The following is a 22,821-nucleotide window of genomic DNA, read 5'->3' as shown; positions in this document are numbered from 1 at the left end:
TAAAGGGCGCAAGAACGTACGGCTTATTGCGGGACCTGATTACTCCAGCCAAACCGAAGGCAAAGAGTTTTAACGAAATTGTTGCTATCCTACAGGAACACCTAAATCCTACACCGCTGCTGATAGCAGAAAGATTTAAATTCCACAGGAGAAATCAGCATAAAGATGAGAACAATGCTGATTACCTTACGGAACTACGCAAGCTATCAAAGCACTGCCAGTTCGGAGCAGGACTGGCAGATACCCTACGGGACAAATTTGTCTGTGGACTCCTGAGTGAAGGAACCCAGAAGAGGTTACTCTCAGAGAAAGAGCTGATGCTAGATAAGGCTTTCAGCATGGCAGTATCGTACGAAGCAGCAGCAAGGGGAGCTGCAGAAATACAGCAAAAGCCACAGGAATACGGCACCCACGAAATGACATGGGGATTTGCAAAATGTTATCGCTGCGGCAGAACAACCCATGACCAGAAGGACTGCTGGTCCAAGGACAAAATATGCAGGCAATGCGGAAAGATGGGACACATTGCACGAGTTTGCAGGTCTGGGAAGAAGACCGACGACAACAAAAAGGCTACTAAGGCACCGTACAGGAAAGTACAAAAGATGACGGACAGTAGTTCCGAAGACCAGATGAGCGATAGTGAATCCGGGAACAAGAGACTAAGCTGTCTCAAACTTCACAACGTAATCGCAAAAGAGGATCACCGAACCATTTGGGTCACCCTCATGATAGCAGGGTCCCAAGTCAAAATGGAATTGGATACAGGATCAGCTCTAACCATCATGAATCGACGAGACTACGAGCGGCTATTCTCACACATACCCTTGAAAGAGACATCCATTGTCTTGAAGACGTGTACGGGGCAAAAAAGTATACCCCAGAGGAAAAATAAGGGTGCCTGTCGAATACAACGGCAAGGAAAGACAGAAATTGTATCTGTACATACTGCAAGATGGTGGACCACCATTATTGGGACGTGAATGGATCAGAAAGGTAAGTTTAGACTGGCACTCCATTCAGGCACTGACGGTGGCTGGTAAAAAGGATGATGACGTCACTCCTGGACGATTGTCAACAATCTTAGCTAACGCCAAAGAGGTATTTCAACAAGAACTGGGAACTCTTAAAGGCGTAACCGCCTCGATAAAAATAGAAGAGAATGCAATTCCCAAGTTTTTCAAAGCAAGACCGGTACCATATGCAATTCGTCCAGCCGTTGAGGCAGAGCTGGAGAATCTGGAGAAGGCAGGCATGTTATCTAAGGTAGACTGGAGTGAGTGGGCGACACCCATCGTTCCTGTCATGAAGAAAACGTTAAACAATAAGTCTGAGGAGCCAAGGAAGGTCCGCATCTGTGGGGACTTCAAGATGATGGTGAACCCAGTCCTTCACACAGTACAATATTCTCTTTCAAGGATAGAAGATATCTTCGCCTCACTATCTGGAGGGAAGCGTTTTACAAAAATTGACCTAGCACAAGCGTATTTGCAGATGGAGGTTGAAGAATCCTCTAGGAAGTATCTCACGATAAACACTCACAAAGGTCTTTACCAGTATAATCGACTGGTATTCGGAGTAGCATCAGCTCCGGCGATATGGCAAAGAGCGATGGAACAAGTCCTGCAAGGAATTCCAGGGACTCAGTGTTACTTGGACGACATCCTAGTGACAGGTGAAGATGACAGTGAACACCTTGCCAACCTAGAGCAGGTGCTCACTAGACTACGTAAACATGGGCTACGGGCCAATCGCCCCAAGTGCGAGTTTTTTAAGAAACAGATATCGTATTGTGGCCACGTGATTGATGAAGAGGGGTTACATAAGTCCCCTGACAAAATTGAAGCAGTAGTTAAGGCCCCAGCGCCTGAAAATGTGTCGCAACTGAGGTCATTCCTCGGATTGGTGAATTACTACCATAAGTTTTTGCCGAATTTGTCCACAATTCTGCACCCACTGAACGCCCTACTACAAACGGGAGTAGCATGGAAATGGAGCAGTGAATGTAAGCGGGCCTTTCAGAAGAGTAAGGACCTAATCACTTCAAGAGAAGTATAGAAACATAGAAACATAGAAGATAGGAGCAGGAGTAGGCCATTCGAGCCTGCTCCGCCATTCAACGAGATCATGGCTGATCATCCAAACCCTAGCACCCGGTCCCTACACCGACAGCCATCCCACCCAAGCTCTATCCCCGTAACCCCACGTATTTAATCCCCCCTAACACTAAGGGCCAATTTTTTTTTATCATGGCCAATCAACCTAACCCGCACATCTTTGGACTGTGGGAGGAAACCGGAGCACCCGGAGGAAACCCACGCAAACACGGGGAGAATGTGCAAACTCCACACAGACAGTCACCCGAGGCCGGATTTGAACCCAGGTCCCTGGCGCTGTGAGGCAACAGTGCTAACCACTATGCCACCGTGCTCACTACAACCCATCACTACCGATAAGACTGGCGTGTGATGCGTCTCCCTACGGCATTGGGGCGGTACTGTCACTTAAATTCCTTGACGGTTCAGAGAGGCCGATAGCTTTTGCGTCACACTCGTTAACTTCAGCTGAGCGTAACTACGCCCAGATTGACAGAGAGGCCCTCAGCCTGGTGTGGGGGGTGAAGAAGTTCAATCACTACCTGCCCGGTCAGAAATTTACTCTACTTACTGATCATCAACCTCTTGTCTCCATTTTCAACCCTCAGAAGGACGTCCCGATAATGACAGCACAACGGCTACAGAGGTGGTCCCTTTTCCTAGGGGCACACCAATATGACATCGAGTACAAAGGAACTAAACAGCATGGGAATGCTGATGGATTGTCGTGCCTACCGTTGCCGATGGTGGAAGAAGAACTTGCAGTGGATCCAGTGGAGATATTCCACTCGACCATAGTTGAATGTCTCCCTGTGACAAATGCAAACATAGAAAAGGAAACACGAAATGACCCGACACTCTCCTGGGTCTATGATTTAACGGTGAAGGGATGGCCAGCACATGGCGAACGACTGCTGCCAGCATTCTCGCCGAGAAGAGAACAGCTGTCAGTGTGCAGAGGAACCTTGATGTGTGGATCCAGAGTAGTAATTCCACCCAAATTGAAGGATAGAGTGCTCAATGAGCTTCATGAGGGTCATCTGGGAGGGGTAAAAATGAAGAACTTAGCCAGAGTGTTTGTGTGGTGGCCGGGAATCGATAAAGAAATCGAAGAGATGACCAAGAGCTGTACAGGATGCCAGAAGGTCCAAAACGCCCCACCACAAGCCCCTCTACATCCATGGGAGTGGCCCTCATCTCCATGGTAAAGGGTGCACATTGATTTTGCTGGTCCATTTATGGACTCGATGTTTTTAATTGCAGTGGATGCACATTCAAAGTGGCCAGAGGTAATAAAAATGTCCTCAACCACCACAGAAAAAACTATCACAGTCTTACGAACCATATTCGCCAGGAATGGGCTGCCTGAACAGATTTGCTCCGACAATGGACCACAGTTTGTGTCTGAAGAGTTCCGGAGGTTCTTAAAGAACAATGGTGTTAAGCATTACACATCCGCCCCATATCATCCACCCACTAATGGATTGGCCGAGAGGTTCGTTCAAACATTCAAGAAGGCTATCAAGGCAATGTGTAATGAAGATATACCCCTACAGCACAAGGTGGATAACTTCTTGTTTGCCTACCGGAATGCGACACATGCGGTTACCAACCAAACTCCAGCCATGATGTTCTTCAATCGAAGACTACGATGCCGCTTGGATTTGGTTAAGCCAAACATCAGAAGAGATGTGGAGAACAGGCAGTTTCAGAATATGAATGAAAGGCCGACCAGAAGTTTTAAGATAGGTCAACCAGTTTTGGCCCGGGACTACCGCACAGAGAAATGGCAGCCAGGAACGATCTGTACACGGCAAGGACCTCTAATGTATACCGTGGACGTTGGAGAGAGTATTGTAAGACGCCATGCTGACCAGATTCTAGAGTCACTGGGAAACGTCAACTCCACACCACGATCTGATACACCTGGCGATGAAACCGAAGTTCCAATTGCATCTACCTCAGAATCGGTGATATTGGAAGCAGACGAACCAAACAACGACATTGATCCCAACTCAACATTGCCAGAAGAACCTGATACCCCAAAGAGGCGTTATCCAGACAGAATCAGGAATCCTCCTCAAAGACTGAACTTATAATTGCTTAACTTCAACTAATGTATCTAGCAACTGTAATTGTAAATATGTTATTTCATTGTTAATCGAATGTTATGTAATGTTTAGCTAAAAGGGGAGGGATTGTAGTGTATGTACTTTGCAGAAGGAACTATATTCTGCAGCCCCTGTATACTGCAGTACCAGTAGTGACCACCCCTGTATATAAGCCTGTGTAGTAACATTTGCATAGTAGTTCCAGGTTGCCGCCGTTCAGTAAAGACCTGTTATAACCAACTCCTGCAGTCCGTGTCTCAATTATACATGGACATAATAGCAGGTCCACATTATTCCTCAACAGGTAAGTTATTTTCAATGCACTCAACTAACCTAGGGTAGAGGTAGACTGCCTCAACCCCTGACTTTACCCTGGGGTTTATTCTGCCCCAGTCTTGTGGGTAAGTCGCTAAGCCTACAGATCCAAGTGTCTTGGAGGCCGCCGCTCTCTGACAGGATACCGGCGGTCATCGCTAGCTTCCACAGCAGTAGGCATTGACACAGGCCTAGATGGAGAAGGTGCCTGTGTCAGTCGAAAGTCAGGAGTTTGCACAGGTGGAACAGTCTCTTTGACTTCCTGTGTTGGAGAAGAGCACTGTGGCAAAGGATGCTGGTTTGCGGTATCATCCGGAAACAGTTCAGACCAACCAGCCGTTGGAGCCTCTGTGGCTGCCTCTGCTCCTAGCAACAGTTGATCTGTGTGTCTTCTCCAGACGACGTCCTCAGCAGTCTCAACCGTGTAAGACACAGGGCCTGTCTGCGCGATCACCGTAGCAGGAACCCATTTCGGTCCAGTGTTGTAGTTTCGAGCTAGGACGTGCTCTCCCAGATGAAACCGTCTCTCCTTGGCTCTTTTCTCTCTCTTTTCAACTTGAGCTTGTTGTTGACGATGGACAACCTGCTCTGCCCTTGGAGGTTTGAATAAGTCAAAACTTGTCCGCAACTGCCTCTTCATCATGAGCGAAGCGGGGGAAGTTTTGGTTGTGGCATGCGGCTTGTTCCTGTAGGACAACAGGAAGCTGTTCAGACGTTGGTGGATTGAGCCCTGACCTTGCGATGCCTTCAAGGCGTGCTTCAAAGTTTGCACGAACCTTTCTGCCTGGCCGTTAGTAGAGGGATGATAGGGTGCAGACCTGATGTGTTGGACACCATTCACATGCAGGAAGGTTGCAAACTCCTGTGATACAAATTGTGGACCGTTGTCACTTACGAGTTGTTCCGGTGAGCCATAACAGCTGAACATCTCACCAAGTTTCTCAATTGTTTTCTCTGCCATGGTAGGCCTCATCACAGCAACCTCCGGCCACTTGCTATGAGTGTCCACAACCACCATAAACATCTTCTCTTCGAAAGGACCGGCGAAGTCCACATGTACTCGCTGCCACACTTCTGCAGGCCAATCCTAGGGGTGTAGGGTTGCCAGCTGTGGAACATTCCAGATCCTTTGACATGGGGAACATGTTTTGGCTTTCTCCTCAATATTCCCATCGAGACCTGGCCACCAGAAGTAACTTCTTGCCATTTCCTTCATCCGAACCATCCCACTGTGGCCTGTATGAAGTTGTTGCAGTATAGGTTCCCTCAGAGGTGGCGGAATGATGACACGGCGTCCCCAAAGAAGACAACCTGCCTGGAAGGAGTGCTCATTTCTTTTTGAAACGTAAGGTTTCAAACTAGGAGAATCTCCTATAGCTCTCCCTCGAATGACATCGTCCCTTACCTCAGACAGGACTGGATCGTTGCGGGTGTACCTTCGCACCTGAACTGTCGTGACAGGTGCTCCCTCCACTTGTCTAAAGTAGAAGATGTCTACCTGATGAGGCTCTGGGGGAGTAACAGGCAAGGGTAGCCTCGAGAGACCATCTGCGTTGCCGTGCAAGTCAGATTTGCGATATTTGATGTCGTATGTGTGTCCTGACAACAGTAAAGCCCACCTTTGCATCCTGCTTGCAGCGAGAGACGGAATTCCGGTGTGGGGCCTGAAGATTGAAGTCAATGGACGGTGGTCCATCTGGAGTGTGAACCTTCTCCTAAACAGGTACTGATGACATTTTTGAATTCCAAAAACGATTCCCGAGGCCTCGCGCTCAATCTGCGCATAGTTACTCTCGGCCTTGTTCAAGGTGCGTGATGCGAAGGTGATAGGTTTCTCTTCACCCGAAGGCATGATGTGGGATATGACTGCTCCCACACCATATGGTGATGCATCGCATGCTAGCTGCATGGGTAGCTTTGGGTCAAAGTGTGTCAGAACCTCCAATTTCAGCAATGCTTTCTTTGCTTGGGCGATAGCTTCGTTGCACAGTTCAGTCCATTTCCATGTTTTGCCTTGACATAGCAACTGATGTAACGGCTTCAGCAATGTTGCTAAGTCTGGAATAAACTTCCATAGTAGTTAAGTAGCCCCAGAAATGAACGTAACTGGCTCACATTCTGAGGTGCTGGGGCCTCCACGATCGCCTTGACCTTTGACAGCGCCTTATGCAGACCAGTAGCGTCAATCACATGCCCCAGGTACTCAACTGAAGACTGAAAGAATTCACATTTGGCTTTATGAACTCTGAGTCCATACTCTTTCAGTCGTTGTAGTGTTGCATCCAAGTTCAGAAGATGATCCTCCTCATTTGTCCCAGTGACAAGGATGTCGTCCAGGTAGCACTGGACTCCTGGCAGTCCACTCAAAATCTGATCCATTGCCCTTTGGAATAGAGCAGGGGCCGACGTAATTCCAAACGGAAGGCGGCAGTACCTGTATAGCCCCTTGTGTGTCACAATTGTCAGCAGCTCCTTTGATTTGTCATCGACATGCATTTGTAGATAAGCCTGGCATAAGTCTATTTTGCTGAACTTTTGCCGTAAAAAGATCATCAATGAGGGGAAGAGGGTACTGTTCCGCAGACAGCACCGGGTTAATAGTCACTTTAAAATCCCCGCAGATTCGAACAGATCCATTCTTTTTCAGGACAGGAACAATGGGTGTGGCCCATTTGCTCACGCTCACAGGCTCCAGGACTCCATTCTTGACTAAGGCCTCCAAGTTAGCCTCAACTTTTGGCCTAATTGCATAGGGTACAGGTCAGGCTTTGTGAAACTTCGGCTTGCTGTCAGGTTTAATGTCCAGTCTCACGCTGATCTTTTTCATGCTCCCAAGTTCCCCATTGAAGAGTTCTGCATGTTTGTTTAACACTGCAGTCAGACCTGACTCCCCTTTTGACATCATGCGGACTGCAGGCCAGTCCAGTGTGATTTTCTCTAGCCACGCATGTCCAAGTAGTGATGGGTGATTTCCCTTTACCACATATAGTGGCAGTTTTGCAGTCTGTCCGTTCACTTTAACTGTCACCTCAATGGCGCCTCTCATGGCCACAGGTTCGCCGGTATACGTCTTTAGCACAATGTTTGTTGGCTGAAGGGTAAGATGCTTTAGCATTTTGTTGTAGACAGTGTCTGAAACAAGGGACACAGCCGCGCCTGTGTCCACCTCCATCCGCACTGATTGTCCCTCCACCAGTGGTGACACCCAGTAGCCATTTGAACCACCTGCAACCGTCAGTATGTGCACTTCTTCCTCCTCAGAGGTGTCGCTCCCCTCTGTTTTGCTTGTTCCATCATACTGCACTGAATGAACACTCTTTTTCCTCTCTTGTCCAAATACAGACATTTTGCTTCCATGCTTCCCAGCTCTGTCTGTTCTTTTTTTTACCTCTACAGGCACGTTCAATGTGACCCTTTTTGCCACAATTTCGGCATTCCAGCTCCGTACACCAGCAGTCATTAGCGTGATGGCCCGTTTTCCTACAATGGTAACATGTGCTGTTCCGCGCACCTTTAGGCTCAGATGACACCTTGTGAACTCTCCCTGTTGAACTCAACTGGTGAGCCTCCTTTTCCACCATCTCCATGGAGACACTAACTTCAATGGCCTTTTCAAGAGTAAGGTTGTCCTCAGTAAGAAGGACTTCTGTGTGACTGCACTTTGCAGACCACACACAAGTCTGTCTCTAATGGTGTCATTCAGCACCCCCTTGAACTGGCAATGTTCCGACAACCTTTTTAAAGCAGCAATAAACATCATCACTGATTCCCCCTCCTCTTGATTCTGTTTGTGAAATCTAAATCTCTCAGCAATAACCAGAGTTTTTGGTGAAAAATATGCTCCAAGAATTTCCACTAGTTGCTTATATGTTTTAGTTCCTGGTTTATCTGGCTGCACAGGGCTGTGAAGTAAATTGAATGTCTTCGGCCCCATTACACTCAAAAAGGTAGGCACGACCTTTTCGTTTGCCACCGCATTCGCCAAGACAAAATAGTCGAAACGTTCTGTATAAGTGCTCCCTTGCTCCACATTTTCATCAAAATCACCGATGTTTCCTAATATAGTAGCCATCTCACGTTTCAAATTTAAATTTCTGTTTACTCACTGCACCCGTAACGTACGCAGATTCATCCACTCCTCGTCGCCACTTTGTTGTGTCGGTACCTTTTTACCTAGACACAATTAGAACTCAAAACTCAGAGATTCAAACATGAAGTGCTTTATTCGAAGGGAAAAGGGAAGTTCTGGAGAGTGCCTAACAAAGAGAGCTAAACTTAACCAAGAGAACACCCAACCATGTATCTGCTGTGACAGTGCCATCACAGGTGGGAGGAGAACACACAATACATAACACTTGGATCCATGTGTCATTTAAAAAATGTAAAGGTACATTTTAAATCATTTTAAAACGTGTGTGAAGAGGCACTTTAATAATATGTCACAAACACCTACAGTTTGCATAGATCTATATAATATTAAAAATATGTGTGTGCACATCCTGTCAACTTTTTCCATTATAACTTCCTGAATTCAGATTTACAATGGAAACTGCTGATATAAACTTGTTATGCTGTAATTAGACCCTTTCCTCCAATTGGGGTGCTGCAGTGCCACCACTGGCAGGAGGGTGTAATTACAGCACAACAACTTTACAAAGGCAGTTTCCATTATAAATATGAACATTGGAATTTATAATGGAAATATAAAAATAAGGACAAAATATATGTCCTTAAAATTGAAGCTGAATTATGTCTGCGCACATTGACCCGACCTCTAACTGCAATTCACCTGAAGCAATGCCAAGGGACTAGTATAAAGGTACATTTTTACAAATTTGCATTCCTGACGCAGAGCTCTGGCTCCCAGGAGCGTTTATTTGAATTTAGGTACAGAGGCCAGTGGACCCCACAGAAATAATCATCCATTAAAATGGATGGATGTAAAATCCTGTGAAGTCATCTGACCTCTGCAGCTGAACTCCTGATCTGTGCTCCCAATGGGCAAAACGTTTATAGTGTTCAAACACCATATAAAAAGATGCATCTTCCACTATAAATAAATTGAAAACTTTAAATCCTATCCTGATCACCGTGTTGCACATATTAGGGGTAATTTCCGGAGTCCACACTGCTGTTGGGACCCTCGGCCACCAGGTATCTGATTATCAGGAATGTGGGTATACACTGCCCACAATTCACTGAGCAGTGGGTCAGAAAATCATGATCCGCGTGCATCCAACATACATCGTCACCAGTGCGGGCACCTAAAATTACTGTCATTATATCAATGGCTGGCTGCTACTTTAAAACTTAAAAAAAATGTTAAGCCAATAATTAAACCCAATGTTTAAACCTCCATCTTTAATTATTTATATGTTAAAAAGGTCCATAGATGATAAATTGCAGAAAACTGTTTTTGAACAACATATTTATTCTGGACTATTGTATTTCAACGTATTGTTCCAACATTTTCATTGGCAAGAAAAGGAATAATGGATTATTGTTGTCTGCTATTCTATTTATGTTGTGGCTTGTAAGTGCTAATTTTAAACAGAAAAACTTTAAAACATTACATATGGATCCAACTAACCATCTCGATTAATTTAACAAAACATCCAAGCTTTAAAATCCAAAATTTACACTCTTGCATTAAGGTGGCATTCTTTAAAAATACAGCATGTGTCTTGTTGTCTTTGTTGATGTCATTGTAAGGTTGGAATGTCTGTGTTCAAGGTTCAAGTGTCCCTGTTATTGACAGTGAGGTTGGTGTGTCTGTGTTAATGCTGATGTGATGTTGAAGTATCGGTGTCAAAGGCTGTGTGAGTTTAGAATGTACTAATATCTGTGTTAAATTGGATTGTCTAAAGTAGATTTTCCAAGTCCTTTTCTGCAACGAGTGCAGCTCCAAAAATTGTGGGACTGAGAAAATCTACTGCACTGAGGCTGGTATGAGGTCAGAACTTCTGTGTTAATGACAGTGTGAGGTTGGAGTGTGTGTGTTCATAGTGTTAACTTGGAGCATATGTGTTAATGGCAATGTGAGGTTGGAGTTATCTGTGTTACTAACAGTGTGATGTTTATGTGTCCATGTTAATGATAGTGAGGTCAGAGTGTCTGTGATTTATATGTATTTCTCCCCATTTTTTCAGCCATTGGAGACTGAATCTTAATTTAAAGTAGTGTGCAAGTTACTGTAACATCAAAAATTATTAATCTAGGTTAATATGTATTTGAAAGATTTAATACTTTACTTTATTAAATCTTAATTAATTTATATGATCCTTCTTTATTTTAGAAAAGTGATCATTACCAATAAAGACCATTTAAAGTAGCAACTCTCATTATGACTTTTGAACCTGATTATGGGTACACTGCAGACCAAAATTTCAGTAGCAGTAAATATGGAAGTTATAATCAGTTCAGACTTCTATACAGCCTGATTGTACCAGAGTTTAACGATTTAAATTTAACACTGCCAGTTGGGAGGAATACAATGCAAACAAATGGTGCACCAAAAAGAGGTGCTTAATTTGGTTTCAGTGTTAATGAAGAACGAGTAATGAGAATGTCAGATATCGCCATTCTCAGTGTGTGTTAATAAACCCCTCTTATGGACAGACTGACAAAACCTGCCCGATAACTGCTTTATATAATATATACTTCCTTCATTCAGCACAAAAACTTGCCCTGATAATTTGCATGCACAGCTGAAATCTTGCTTCACAATTCTTGTACCCACGACAACTGTTACATTGTTATATAGTATCACATCGTTAAATGGAACTACTTTGGTATGGAACTACTATGGTATGGTGTAGTTATATTGCTATGTGGCACACATGCACATGCACACATGCACAGTGCAGCATCGGACATCTTGTATCACTCTGCACCATGCGGCAGCACTGTAACAAAAGCAAGAATATAGCTAAGTAAAGGCACTAACTAAAAATGAACTAAAAGTGTCTGTAGTATATATAGTATAAGAACACAAGGAGACACAACATGGTGGCAGCGGTATACGTGAGTATAAATTCCGCTATATGAACTACGAATAAACAACTCGGAATAACCTTTATCAAAGGGACACATAAAAGAAAGAACATCAACTGCATGTTCTATGACACCGACACTGAGGGGCCAGCGATCCTGGGATTAAACAGCTGCGAGAAGTTGAGATTGATCTCAGTGCATCACGAGCTAACGGAAACGTCACTGAAGATAGACAGCAACACCCCACTGGAGAACTGCCCACAAATCAAGAGTAAAAAAGACTTGATAGGCATGTATCCAGAATGCTTCGATGATACAGTGGGATGTTTTGGAGATTTCCAATACCACATCACCATCGACCCAGATGTAAAGCCTGTTATCCATGCTCCACAAAAACTACCCATCGAGCTGAAGACAAAGCTTGAAAGAGAGCTAAAGGAGATGGAAGAAAAGGGAGTGATCGTAAATATCACTGAACCCACAGACTGGGTAAACTCAATTGTGGTACGAGAAAAGCCAAACGGGCGTCTCAGAATATGTTTGGACCCCAAAGATCTAAACCAGGCGATAAAGAGGGACCACTATCCCACCCCAATGCTAGAGGAGATTACGCCATCACTGGCAGGAGCCAAGGTTTTCTCAAAACTAGATGCCAGAAATGGATATTGGAACGTGAAGTTGGATGAGGAATCAACAACACTGACAACATTCAACACACCATTTGGGCCATTACAAATTCCTGAGGCTACCATTCGGGTTAAAGGTCAGTCAAGATATCTTTCAACAGAAAGTAGACGAGACATACAGAGGCTGGGAAGGAGCTATAGAAATAGCTAATGATATTCAGATCTATGGAGCAGATGAAAGAGACCATGACATGCACCTACATGAGGCTATGGAGCGTACCAGGAAGGCTGGCATCAAGTTAAATGCAGATAAGTGCATAGTTAAAGTCAAGGAATGCCAATTCTTCGGTATGATTTATACACCAGAGGGAGTCAAGCTAAGTCCAGAGAAGATTGCGGCGATTGCGGAAATGAAACCACCCAAAGATAAGAAAGAGCTGAGGAGTTACCTCGGCTTGATCCAATACATGAGTTCTTTCATCCCACACATGTCGGAACATACAACAAATCTCAGAGAGCTATTGAAAGAAGACGCCAAATACCAATGGTCTGAATCACACGAAAGGAACTTCAAACAACTTCAAGAACTGTTGTGCAAGGAAACAAGTCTGTCATATTATGACAGAAGAAAACCAGTCACTCTGCAAGTAGACGCTTCTACCAGAGGACTAGGGGCAGCTCTGGTGCAGGAAGGAAAGCCGATAGCTTTTGCATCAAAGGCCTTGACGTCAGCCGAGATGAGATAAGCCAACATAGAAAGAGAACTATTAGCAGTAGTGTACGGATGCAAGAAATTCCATACATACCTATATGGCAGGCGATTTACAATAGAGAGTGACCATCGTCCACTAGAACAGATCTATAAGAAGAATCTGTGCAAAGCGCCTGCAAGACTGCAAAGACTACTTCTAAGGATCCAAAGCTATGATTTCACACTTAAATATAAGCCAGGAAAGGAAAAGGTGTTAGCAGATGCGTTGTCTCGATTGTCACCATATGAGAAACAGTAAAAATCCACCACCTAGTGAGTGTTACCCCTACAAAGCTCAGTCAAATCAGAGATGAGACTAGCAAAGATGAGGAATTGCAACTACTCACACAACAAGTAATACAGGGGTGGCCGGAGAGAATCCAGCAGGTACAGGCGACAATTCGTCAATACTGGACGATTAAAGACGATATTGCAGTAGAAGACGGTATTCTCCTTGCTGGATCGAGGATCATCGTGCTAAAGATGATGCAGACACAACTTCTCCATCTCATACATGAAGGCCATATGGGAATGGAAAAATGCAAGCTGAGAGCCAGATCAGCTGTATACTGGATAGGCATGTACAAAAATATCGAACAGATGGTCTCTGCATGTGGTATATGCCAGAAATACAGAAATGCACAACAGAAAGAGGAGATGATACCTAGTGAAATACCGTCACGACCATGGCACACTGTTGGGGCAGATCTCTTCATGTGCAATCAAGAATGGTATCTCATAGTGGCAGATTACTATTCCAAGTTTCCTTTTGTGAGAAGGATGAAAGACTTGAGAGCCACAACTACCACCAGGATTGCAAAGAGCTTGTTTGCTGAACAAGGAATCCCGGAAAAGATAATCTGTGACAATGGAACCCAGTTCACATCGAGTGAATTCAGAGCTCTGGCAGAAAAGTATGGGTTCAAAATAGTAACCTCATCCCCACATTTCCCAAGGGGACACGGGTTCATCAAAAGACAGATCCAGACTGTCAAGAGAACTCTCATCAAAAGTAGTGAGATGGGGGAAGACCAAGACCTTGCCCTCCTATCACTCAGATCAACACTGCTGAAAGCAGACATGAAATCACCTGTGGAATTGCTGAATGGGAGGAAGTTTAAGACTACACTACCTGCAAAAATACATCCTCCCCAAGACCAGGAGGACTTCAGACAAAAGTTGGCAGAAGCACAAATCGTAGGAAGCAAACATTACGATAAACATGCAAAGACGCTACCAGAATTGCTGAATGGACAATCAGTGCATATGCAAGACCCGGTGTTGAAAACCTGGAATCCAGCCAAGGTCATTGGAAAAGCTGATACTCCAAGATCCTACTTCGTAGAGACTGAACCTGGTAACCAATACAGACGGAACAGACTCCACATCAGACCTTCACCTGAACTGGATAAGCAGCAGACAACATCAGCAACATTGACAACACCAGCCACCACAAGCAGTACAACACCAGAAACAAGCGCTACAAATCAAACAACCACGAGCATGCACACTCCAACTCCAAAGGCGACAGCAACAACAACACCGAGAGCGGAACACACCAAAACACCGCAGAGAGGAATGGTCACCACCAAATCCACAAGATGGAGGGACAACATTCAACCACCTGAGCAATATCGCGAATTTAAAAAAAACTCACGATTCTTTGTAGTTGATAATAATAGTTTAGATATAATATTTGTTAATTTAAATTGTTAAATTTCATGTTTAATTTTTTTGAGAAAGAGGAATGTTACATTGTTATAGTATCACATCGTTAAATGGAACTACTTTGGTATGGTGTAGTTATATTGCTATGTGGCACACTGTGCACGGGCAGTGCACAGTGCAGCATCGGACATCTTGTATCACTCCGCACCATACGGCAACACTGTAACAAAAGCAAGAATACAGCTAAGTAAAAGCAGTAACTAAAAATGAACTAAAAGTGTCTGTAATATATATAGTACTAGCTGGGGAGCCCCGCGTTGCGAGGGCAATTTTGGGGTGCGAGGGCAATTTTGGGGCGTTTGGTCTCCCTGCCCCGTGTGCCCCCCTCTCCCTGTCATGTCCTCTCCCTGTCCTATCCCTCCCTCCCCTCTCTCCCTCCCCTCCCCTCTCTCCCTCCCTCCCCTCCCCTGTCTCCCTCTCCCCCCTCTCCCTCCCTCCCCTCCCCTGTCTCCCTCTCCCCCCCTCCCCTGTCTCCCACTCCCCCCCTGTCTCCCTCTCCCCCCCTCCCCTGTCTCCCACTCCCCCCTCCCCTGTCTCCCACTCCCCCCCTCCCCTGTCTCCCACTCCCCCCCTCCCCTGTCTCCCACTCCCCCCTCCCCTGTCTCCCACTCCCCCCCTCCCCTGTCTCCCACTCCCCCCCTCCCCTGTCTCCCACTCCCCCCCTCCCCTGTCTCCCACTCCCCCCTCCCCTGTCTCCCACTCCCCCCCTCCCCTGTCTCCCACTCCCCCCCTCCCCTGTCTCCCACTCCCCCCCTCCCCTGTCTCCCTCTCCCCCCTCTCCCTCCCTCCCCTCCCCTGTCTCCCTCTCCCCCCTCCCCTCTCCCTCCCTCCCCTCCCCTGTCTCCCTCTCCCCCCTCCCCTGTCTCCCACTCCCCCCCCGTCTCCCTCTCCCCCCCTCCCCTGTCTCCCACTCCCCCCCTCCCCTGTCTCCCACTCCCCCCCTCCCCTGTCTACCCCCCCCTCCCCTGTCTCCCACTCCCCCCCTCCCCTGTCTCCCACTCCCCCGCTCCCCCACTCCCCTCTGTCCCTCTCTCCGGCCCCTCCCCCTGCCTAGCGCCTGAGGTCCGGTGCCGTTGCTGAGGTCCCCCGCGTATCGCGCGGCTGATGGACGGCCGCTGCGGGCGGGCGGGCGGCGCATGCGCGGTGAGTGCGGGCGGCGCATGCGCGGTGAGTGCGGGCGGCGCATGCGCGGTCAGTGCGAGCGGCCCGCGGGAGCCGGCAAGGCCGTTAGCGAGCGGGAAACTTCGGGCGGCGCGCCCGCGCTCCGTCCGCGACACCTGAGAGGGGGAAGTAGAGAGAGACAGAGAGGGAAGAGGAGAAGGAGAGAGAAGGAAGAGGAGAGAGGGAAGAGGAGAAGGAGAGAGAGGGAAGAGGAGAAGGAGAGAGAGAGAGGGAAGAAAGAGAGAGAGAGAGAGAGAAATTTTTTCAGCTTCAGGCCCCGAGTCCCCCCTGCGCGAGGGTGAGGAGGAGGGGGGGGGTTGCTAAACACAATATAAAACTCAAATAAATTGTTAATTAATTGCCTAACACATAATTGAAATGTTTACCTTAGTTCCCTAACACACAGAAAGTGTGGGGGAAAAAATCGTGGAAAATCAAGATGGCGGCCACTCACCTCGGTTCAGAAGGATAAGGCCCGCCCACACACGCACCGATTGGTCGACCGGTCAGGTCACCGAAGCGTAGGATTGGTCAATCGTCGAGTCACTTGACACTCAACTGTAGGAAGACCTCGACGTCACACGGTCGCTAATGAGATGCTAATGAGCGGAACGCTGAACGTTTTTGGGATACCGCGGGCGGGATTTTTGTCCGGCCGAAACGTAAATACGCCTATGACCGGTCCGGAATCGCAAGCTTTCTTTTGAGGCGACGCGCGCGTCGGTACGCTCTGTAACTTCCAAACGTATAGAGACCAGGCGGACAGACAGACAGACAGACAGACAGACAGAAGAGCCGCTTTATATATATAGATAAGAACACAAGGAGATACAACAACAACAGTTAAACCCAGGCTGATTTTTTTACACTTTTTTCTATGTGTCATCTCGTAACCTGGAGTTTAATCGTTTTTTACACACTCTACTGTTCATCCTTCTAGCCATCAAAAGGAAACACAACACTGCTCCCGCACAAGCCCTTTGTGATGTTCACTTTCTTTAGCCTCATGTTGGTTTAGAACTCAGGTCTAGGTCCAGGTACAAGTACAAAGATTCTGATAAACTGGATTTTTTTTCAACTGTCTTTATACAAACCTCATCCAACCTAGCAGATTTTGTGAAACATTATTTTTGTTACTTTTGACTCTTGAAGTTGCCTTTGTTATATAACAGCAAGGAACCACTATACCAACAAAAAGAAATGATAGTGGGAGAAAAAGTAAGATGGGATGTCCAATATTGCTAAGCAACCAGATCTAACTTCTTTAAAGCGTACATAATTAGTTGCAAATTGTTTCTGTTTAACAATTTGCATGTATAAGTATTTTATTCTGCAATGATTGTTTAATGTCATTCTAGCACCATTCCCGACTGCTAGGTTAAGTTTGTTTTTCACAGAATCACAGAAACCCCACAGTGCAGATAGAGGCCATTTCGGCCCATCGAGCCTGCACCGACACATATCCCACCCGATCCCCGTAACCCCACGTATTTAATCCCCCTAACAGCTTTTACAGCTGTATATTGTGAAGTAACTGGGTGAGGTGCCAGATGTAGACAAAGGCAACATTTTGTGAAACACAAACACGGTGCTATGTAAAATGCAGCACTCTAATTATTTTTATGATTGGTGAACTTTTGTTGCTGTACTACCTCCCAGTACAACAGTTAATGTGAATTTATAATCTCACTGATACGCTTTGTAATAAGTAAAAAGTACTAATGAACCAAGCCCTAATTTATTTGTTTCATCCCAAGGTCATTTATAAATGTGACGGGATGGTTCGGTGGATTAGACTTTGGCCTTTCACCTCTAGGACCAGGGTTTAAATCCAGTCCTGATTGATGAGATGAAAGACTTCTCTGCTGATCCTAAGTGAAATAAGGTTATAGTACACATGAAACTGGGGAAAGGTTCTGGCATCAGTAAGTACAGCATATTCATGTGCCTTTGTAATGATTGGGTTCTAACGGGTAGAGCATGCTGGATAAGTCATGAACATTTTCCCAAATGCATAGGAATGGATGGCACAGCATGCCAATATAAGTTACCACAGAATGGTGGGGTGAGGTTTGATCCCCTTCTCTCTACTGAGACCCAAATCCGAGCCCCATTGTTGTAGTGAAGTGTTTTACCTCAAGAAGGGGAGAAAAAGTTTGCAGCACCCAGATCAATTTTGTGCGCCTGGTTAATTAAAGCAAAAATTTCTCAAGAATGTCCTTTTAGCCACAAGTGGTGTGTGGCCTAGTACAATACAAAAATACAAGATTGGTAAACATATCAAACTCATTTCTATTATGATAGCAAAATACTGCAGATGCTGGAAATCCGAAATAACAACAGAAAATGCTGGAAAAACTCAGCAGGCCAGGCAACATCCGTGGAGAGAAAATAGAGTCAACATTTCAGGTGAAAACCCTTTGTCTTGAAAATTTAGAGAATGCCCTTAAGTGCTGCATCAATGTTTCAATTTAGGAATTGGTTAGATCCAGACTAGAAGGGGTTGGGGGGGGGGGGGATTGCTAGCCAGGGGTGTGATTGGTGGCCCGATCAAGGGGCTCAGTAGCCGGGTGGGGTGATCGTTATTGGCTGGGGGATATCAGTAGCTGGGTCGGGAGGATCAGTAGTCGAGTCGGCGGGGATTGGTAACCGGGGGAGATGATTGGTGGCCACGATGGTATCAGTATCTGGGGTGTTCGGTAGTTTTGGGGGGCAGGGTCTTCATATTTTTCTATATGAAGAAAATGCAACTGGATGAGGAAGTGGTGAAAATGGCAATTTATCTGAGTAAAAAAAACTCACGCAGTTCACTAGGATAATTAACCAGGTGCATAACAGTCTTGACAAAGGGTATTCACCCAAAACGTTGACTCTATTTTCTCTCCATGGATGTTGCCTGGCCTGCTGAGTTTTTCCAGCATTTTCTGTTGTTATTTCTCATTTCTATTATGTTGTTTGATTCCCTTAAAGTGACAATACCAAAAACTGATAAACTACAGCAATACCGTTTCAATAACCAACGGTATTAAATGTTACATTGCATTCAAAAGAAAGTATAAGTACAATGCGCATCGAAAACATCAAAGCATCAACACCAGGATAAAGACCATTTGAAATTCATATTTTCTATATGAAGAAAGTGCAACTGGATGAGGAAGTGGTGAAAATGGCAATTTATCTGAGTAAAAAAAACTCACGCAGTTCACCAGGATAATTAACCAGGTGCATAACAGTGATCTGGGTGCTGCTAAATTTTGCTCCCCTTCTTGAGACAAAACACTTCAATAAAGCAATGGGGCAATTGGGCATGTATTTGAAGAGAACTAATTTGCCGGGCTATGGGCAGAAAGCTGGGGTGTGGGACTGAATTGGACAGCTTTTTCAAAGAGCTGGCACAGGCATGACGGGCCAAATGGCCGCCTTCTGTGCTGTAAGATTCTATGATTCTATTCATATAACGATTGTGTGTAGAGTGGCACCAGGCCTGTTCGGACATAGTTAGCTTTCATTTGCTTAACTATGGTTATTGGAATGTGTAATCATTTTTGGAAGCACAGTTGCATAAATTTACCAGACCTATTTTACCTGCAGCATCCTCCAGTCAGCTTTGTAAACCATCTGTCCTTTTAACAAGCTATCAATTGGGCGAGCTGCCTCTGCAGGCATGACAGGCTCAATTAGGACCAATTTCGGGCCGGCTGTGGGCCTCCCGGTTCAGGCAAATATTGTGGCCGCATCACAGCCTTTGCAGCCCAAACCAGGCGGCGGTTAAGTTATATCCGCATTTGTCAGACAACAAGCTTCTCCTTGTATCCTTTCCAGGCATGCAGGAGAGTTGTCAGATGAGCTTCCTTGGATATGAGAGCAATGTTCAAGTCTTGAACAGATTTGGATTTTATGGGGAGTTAAGAACTGTTGAGGGAAAAATAAATGTTTGGTATGATAGATACTTTCAAACTCTCTAGAAGTACTTTTATTTCCAAACGTTACCAGACTTCCCTGTCTCAGGGGAAGTACTTGAGCTGCACTTGGCATAGTAGGCATTTGGGAAACTCTGATTGGAACATTTAGGACACAAACTCTAGGTTCCAATCCCGCTTTGGTGTTAAAAAATTAATTTTATATAAAAACATGAAACTTGTAGGAAAAAAATAACACCAGAAGCATTCGAAGTTGCCTACATATGGTTTTTTGTATTTTTATTGATATTGTTATTAGGGTTCCAAATAATCCAGCATTAAATGATCAATGACAAACAACTAGGTTGAATATGGTCTTATATAAAATTACACTCAAGAGCTTACTACTAACTTGAAACTCCATCTTGCAGACTAACTGGCCTAAAAATTTGGCCACGTCAAGACAAAGGCCTAGAAATTCAGTGGGCTGCGCCACCCGTTAGCGCCTTAAGAGGGCGCTAAGTGGGTCGGAAGCCACTGGCCATGCCTCCCGCTAAATTTAGCGGGACGCTAATGGTGGCGCTAGCCGTTAGCGCTGCGCCGCTACCGATGACGTCATCGGTGTGCGCAGCGCCCTACTACCGCCCCGATCGTGAAATTTAGTTGCGCCCCCTGCTTTAACGCCGATCGCTATTTGCGACCGGTTCAGGGGGGCCTACCTGCGGTGGTAGAGGCGCTGAGTTGCGTGGCGGCCATTTTTTTTGCTGGCCGCCTGCCAGCACCTCTCCGCGCCGCCGTCCCCGGCCTCCTGAGCCCACCCTCCTGGCGGAGTGCCGGCTGTGTTCAAAGAGCCCGGCACTTCTCGTCGGTGCCGGGCTCTTTTACCGGCACTCGCGATCTTCGATCGCGCTGCAGCAGGCCCCTCCCCTTTAAAAAGGGGAGGAAGGCCTGCAGTGCCGCAGTGCGCTGTGCCGCAGCGTGTGGTGCTGCGGCATGTTGCGCAGCGATATTGAGTTGCAGCGCCCCAAGAGGGATGCGGGGCGCCTCCAGTAGCGCCGCGCTTCCCTCTGGGGCACGCAAAGTCAATTTCCGGCGGGCGGCCGTGACTTTTGGACAGACTTTTTCCTAAAATGTGATGATGTAATCCCTGTAAACACTAAATCATCTGGGTGGTCTCTTGCTCAGTACCACGAATAACTTAATTTTTTAATTAAATATAAGCGGCTTCCTAAGCCTTCAATATAGCGGACAGGAAGTGCACACTCATTATGAGCAGGAAGGGAGCCACCCTCTATATTAATCAAGGCCAAAAAATTGGTGTGCTGTGCTATTGACCGCACGCCCCGCCCCCCGACAGGCCATCAATCGCCCGCAGCACCCGACCTCCTCGACCTGGTTCCCGATCCCTCCGACCCAGCAACTGAACTCCAACCCCGCCCCCTGAAACTACCGAACACCCCAGATACTGATACCATCGTGGCCACTGTGGTGTATGTAACCTGTTCCACCTTAAGAGAACTTAAGCCTGTTCCACCTTAAGAGATGTACTACTTTCTCTGGCTGCTATATACGTAATACCGGTGGTGACCACCGGTATATAAGTACCGTGTAGTGATATTGCTGTTAGTATAGCCCTGACCTCCAACTAGTAAAGACCTGTTGAAACGTTATTCTTGTAGTCTGTGTCAGTAATTAATCTTAAATACAACTAGAACACACGGACTTAACAGTGGCGACGAGTCCGATTCTTACCCTGCGGCAGTTTATATCCACGGCGGCTTCGTCCACAGAACGGGCGTCGAAGAGAGGCATCCACCCTCATCACCCTGCTGGAAGACACGTCGCGCGGCAGGCATCGAGAACCCGGAGTGCAGAAGATATCCTGAACTCGAAGCCTCCATCAGCGGCAGTCAGCTATCTTCCTTCTACCTCGGTGGTGGGTAAGCCGGTCAGCGACGCGAGCAGAAAGTCGGCCGCGTTGGCTGTACAGACGGGGAGGGAAGACGGAGGAATAAGGGCGGTGAGATCGATCGCGACCGGAGATAAGGGCCGGGCCGCATTTGGGCCAAAAGGCGCAGCGCGGGGACATCGATCGCGGCTGGTGATAAGGGCCGGGCCGCATTCGGGCCAAAAAGGCGCAGCGTCTGGGGCGAGTGAAGGCGCGAGAGCCGCGGTGAAGGCAAACGCAGCCGGTACTAATAACCGGGCTGCAAGAAGGGCTGCGAGGCGCGACATCGGGGAAGCGCGAATGCCCGAGGGAGCTGCGGTGAAGCGGAGACAGCGTTGGGGGAGTTACTAACCGCTGGGAAAGGGGAGCAGCAGCGGCACGCCAAACGCCATTGCAGCCAGCGGATGAAGAAGGCGAGCGCGGGAAAGACCGCCAAGCGCGGGAAACCGCCATTTTGTAGGCGGAGGATGAAGACAAGAGCGGGAAGCCGCCATCTTGGAAAAAGGGAAATCACTAAAAAAAAAATTGCAACGATGCCTAAACATGGGAACATTAATACCTTTGATAGCGACATCGAAGATTGCGCCACATATGTAGAACGCATACAAAATTATTGTAAAGGAAATAAAATCCCAGATGATGAGAAAGCACTAACTTTATTAAACTTAATGGGTGCGAAGACATACGGGCAATTGAAACACCTTTTATCACCAGATGAATCGGCGGAGAAGACGTTCGAGGAGATTGTTACTGTCCTGAGAAATCATCTAAACCCCACGCCGCTGATGCTAGCGGAACGATTTAAATTTTACAGCAGAAAGCAGCTGAAAGATGAAAGCAATGCTGAATATTTAATGGAATTGCGTAAGCTAGCAAAGTACTGTCAGTTTGGAACGGGACTAACAGATGCGCTAAGAGATAAATTTGTGTGTGGATTATTAAAAGAAGATACACAAAAGCGACTGCTCGAGGAGAATGAGCTGACGCTTGAGAAAGCGGTCACTATGGCAGCATCACACGAAGCCGCAGCGAGAGGCACGGCAGTAATGCAGCTACGGTCACCGGAACTCAGTACAAATCAATTGGTTTTGAGTACTGTAAAATGTTATCGTTGTGGAAAGACAACACACGATCAGAACCAGTGTTGGTTTAAAAACCAAGAATGCAGAACGTGTGGCAGGCTTGGCCACATA

The sequence above is a fragment of the Somniosus microcephalus genome, chromosome 5 (genome assembly GCF_052327205.1).
Source record: "Somniosus microcephalus isolate GS21.2 chromosome 5, FLI_Smic_1.0, whole genome shotgun sequence".
Lineage (NCBI taxonomy): Eukaryota > Metazoa > Chordata > Chondrichthyes > Squaliformes > Somniosidae > Somniosus > Somniosus microcephalus.
This window is presented reverse-complemented; position numbering follows the sequence as displayed.